Genomic DNA, 4,416 nt, shown 5'->3' with positions numbered 1-4,416 from the left:
CACTGCACTCCAGTCTGGGTGACAGAGTGAGACTCCAACTCAAAAAAACCCCAAAAAACAAAACACTGTGAGCAATTGAAATTACATTAATGATAATAATACAATATATAGAAATCTGGCTTCTATTCACACTCTGTAATTGACTTACTTCTGTGACATTGAATAAATAGGTTAAAGTCTTTGAACTCATAATTTCTTATTTTAAAAAAACATGAGTTGAGCTAGGTTATCACAAGGTGCCTTTTCAGTTCCAAAAATGTATGATTTTTTTTCCTACGGCAAGTTTATAGGTACAAATCGTATAAAGAAGAGGGTGATGGGAAGAAATACGCATGAATATGATTTTGGTCATTGACAATACTTCTCAAGTGCTTATGGGTATGGGGACTTACAATAAAGTAGAAACTGAATATTTATTTCAAAAAGGAAAAAAAATGTGTGAGACTTTCCAACAAGGATAGAAAAGCTATAGTGAAGGGCATTTTTACAAATACCATAGGAATGCAAACTGGCAGCGAGAATTGCAAAATGTTTATTAATCTGTTGTGCCTATTCTTGTATTTGTCGGGAAAGTGACAGAATAGAAATTAATAAATATTAGAAATAAAAGAAAAATGTAGTGTTTGTTATGAGAAGGAATTTGATATTAAATCACATAGTGTGTGATATACAGTACTACATTTTTGTAAATAAATACAAAATTTAAAATTTGTAGTATCTCTTTTAAAATCTTTTAAGAGTCAATAACCATTTCTCCTGAAAGAATACTTTATTAACCCTTTTAAAAATCCTTTTTACTTTTTATTCTTCATGGTCTATTTTCAGATAAAATTGAGTTATTCGTTAAAGTAACTATTTAACATGAAAATAATTTAAAAAGAAATTTTATATCTTTCCACCATCCATGTTTAATTCCTTTGTATGTCAATCAGTTGTTGCGCCTTATTTTTTCCTGTATCACCTGTTTAAACAAATTTTCAGAATAATTGACATAGCATGGACGTGGGAAGCTGGTTTTCACAGGGAGAAAAAAGACCTTTTAAACTTAAAGTAATTATGAAATAAGAATAACTAACAAAGTGCTACACAAATTTAGCTCTTTTTGTTGTCATTGTATTTTCAGGTTTAACTGAACTGAATGACAGTCCAGTTCCCCTAGAACTTGAGCGCTGCAAGTCTCCTACTTCAGGTAAACATAAGTGGTACTTTTCAGGTCTCTGGTAATTCACTGCAATACTCTATTGCTTTATTTTCATGATTCTTATAATATAAAATTTATAATTTTAGCAATTAAGTATAATTTCATTTCTTAAATTTACTGTAAGCAAATTTGATTCCAAAAATCAAATGTAAATAAATGTCTTTTAAAAGTATTTCTGGCCTACCAACTTGGGAAAATAGTCAGACCTTGTCTCTACAAAAAGTAAAAAAAAAAGAAAAAATTATCCAAGTATGGTGGCACGCTACTGGAATCCCAGCTATTCCGGAGTGAGCCATGATCATACTACATGATACTACACTCCAGCTTGGGCAACAGAGCAAAACTCTGACTCAAAAATATATTTATTTATTGCCCCAAATAAAATTAAGATTAGTGGACCAAGTACAGTGGCTTATGCCTATAATCCCTGCACTTTGAGAGGCAGAGGCGAGAGGATTGCCTGAGTTCCAGGATTCAAGACCAGCCTGGGCAACTTGGCAAAACCTGTCTCCACAATAAATCCAAAATTAGCCAGGTGTTGTGGTGCATGCCTGTGGTTCCAGCTACTAGAAAAGCTAAAGCAGGAGGATAGCCTGAGCCCAGCAGGTCAAGGCTGCCACTGCACTCCAGCCTGGGCAATGGAGTGAGACTTCAACTCGAACAAAACAAAACAAAAAGATTAGTAGTGTGAGCATAAAACTTTTAAAGACATTTTTATTTTGTAGAGAAATAATAAACATTAAAAAACATTGGTAATATACAGAAACTTTGACATCTTATTGGCTAGAGCTGAATTAGTGGAAAATATACACTGTATGTGTAGGAGCAAACGATACCATTCCTCTGGACCACAGTTTGGAAACATGTATGTTCACTGACAAAGAAAGAAAAATGATACTATATATGATGTAAAATAAAACATCAAGATAAAGTGTGATAGCACTAAAATATATTTAAAATGTGAGAATAAAGATTCCTAAGGATAAGTCTTTAAGGTACTGTATATTTTAAAAAAAAGGTTAAAGCATAAATCTAAATCTTTGGGTGGTAGAATTATGAGTAGTTTGACTATTTATAAAATTTTACCTGATTTTTCTATAATGTATTTTTGGTTTTATTCAAGTTTTTAAGCACAAAAATATTAGTTGTATCTTTGATGTTGAACTATACAGTTGCTTTTACAGAGTATCAAAAATGGTAATTTCTTCTTATTTACATTATTTTTATTTGAACTTTGTACAAATTTATTAAAATCTAATGTCTTTATAAAGCAATGAATTTGGACTTGTAGAAATTAATGTAGAATTGCAGCATTTCTTCATTGTATTCTATCCCTTAAAAGCTGTTCTTTATCCATATCTTTAGGAATGTAAACTATGTAAAATCTAGTTGTGTCCTATATAAATTTTTCTTTTAATCATATCTTTTTAATCCTTATTTTATTGCTTTTATTCTAAAGATTGTATTATATATTGATCCTTCCTTTTGCATTCTCATTGGCATCATTCTAATTTAAGTATTTATTACTTCATACATTGAGAATCACAAAAGTATTCTAGAAGGTGTCTCTGCTTTCTATCTCTCCCTTGTAAAATTCATCTTGCATGTCATGTTGTAAAATTAATATTCTTAAACTATTACTTTAATCATATTTTCCCATAGTCATAAATTTTCAATATAAAATATGACTCACTATCCTCTATCAAATTTATATAACTTAACTTTAAATTCACATGCATAATCTGAATTTGACTAATGCTACATCTATATGGTTCAAGCATCAAAAAGTAATTGAATAAATCTCTCCTTCTCATCATGATCCCATACATTGTTTCCATCCTCCTGACCAATACATATTATTAGTTTCTTATTTATTCTTCTAGACAATTTGTGTTTGTAAATGAACCAAAAAGACATATATTCTTTTTAGTTTCCTGTTTTATGTGCTTTATTATATCGTGCTTGTTTTATTTTACAGGATATTTTATCTTTCAATTTAAATACATAAAGCACTTCCTTATTCTTTTTAAAGTTGTATGTTATTGACTTGTATACATATACTATAATTTATTTAATCAGTTTACCTGTTAAACAACATTTAGTTTGCTACCAATCTTCTGTTATTGCAAATAATGCACTGAGTAACCTTGGTACATACCTCATTTTTAAATGTGTGTAAGTATATCTATGTGATAAATACCTAAAATTGAAGTTGCTGGAGTTGCTCAAAGGGCGAATGCCTATTTGGTATAAATACTTCAAAATTGCTCTCCTTAAGATTTGCTACAGTTTTCCCTCCTTCTAACAATAAAATGCAAACATTTATCAACTTTTAAAAAAAATTTTTTTTTTTTCTGAGTTGGAGTCTCACTCTGTCGCCCAGACTGGAGTGCAGTGGTCGCTCCTGGCCACCGCAGCCTCGACCTGCTGGGCTCTGGTGATCCTTCCGCCTCAGCCTTCCGAGTAGCTGGAACTACAGGCGCACGCTACCATGCCTGGCTAATTTTTGATTTATTGTAGAGATGAGGTCCCGCCAAGTTGCCCAGGCAGATCTCAAACCCGCGGGCTCAGGCATTAAAAATTTTTTCAAATCTCATAGGTAAAAGGATATGTCAATGTCATTACAATTTGCATTTCACATATTATAAGTGATGTTGAACCCTGTTATATGTTTAAGAGCTCTTTAGATTTTTTTTTTCTGTGAACTATCTATGTATATACTTTGCTCATCTCCTATAGCGTTGTTTGTCTTCTTCATATCAATTTGTAGGACCTCTTCTTAAATTAAGGAACTTATCCATTTGTTACATGAGATCCAAATATTTTCTTCTCAATTGAACTTTTAACTTTGCTTGTAGTATCTCTTCCCTCAAGTAGGTTTTGTTATAAGACATTGATCTTTTAAGTCTCTTGGTTCTTAATGCCCAACAGTTTAAATACTGTTGGGATTATCTGTTCTTTAAAGTCTTGGTAATATTTCTCTATCAAATCATTTATTCATTATAATTTCTTAGTTTATAAATTTGTGCTTTCTCTTTCATGAAAAATATTTTCATTATGGAAATTTTACAAATATGTAGAAAAGAAAATATATTCTAATTTTCTTTAATTGGGCTAGCAATTGATCTATTTTATTTTCACTTAGCCTCAAACAATAGATTTTACTTTTTGTTTGTTTTTTTAACTTAGTTTTTTAATGTTTTAATCTGTTATTT

The 4,416-nt window shown here is 30.8% G+C and overlaps 1 long non-coding RNA gene across 1 annotated transcript in view; it reads left to right on the top strand.

Annotated features, from left to right (window-relative positions):
* LOC103255856 overlaps nucleotides 1-1,194 on the top strand; it is a 24,184-nt gene extending 22,990 nt beyond the window's left edge. The window contains exon 3 of the long non-coding RNA XR_504046.1: nucleotides 1,124-1,194. This is a non-coding gene — a long non-coding RNA (uncharacterized LOC103255856). The remainder of the gene's footprint in view (nucleotides 1-1,123) is intronic.
* Nucleotides 1,195-4,416: the final 3,222 nt, after the last annotated feature.

This window comes from Carlito syrichta, unplaced genomic scaffold (assembly GCF_000164805.1).
Source record: "Carlito syrichta isolate Samal-C Ts95f unplaced genomic scaffold, Tarsius_syrichta-2.0.1 Scaffold288477, whole genome shotgun sequence".
NCBI lineage: Eukaryota > Metazoa > Chordata > Mammalia > Primates > Tarsiidae > Carlito > Carlito syrichta.
The sequence above is the reverse complement of the archived record's forward strand: the minus strand, read 5'-3'. Positions and strand labels throughout refer to the sequence as shown.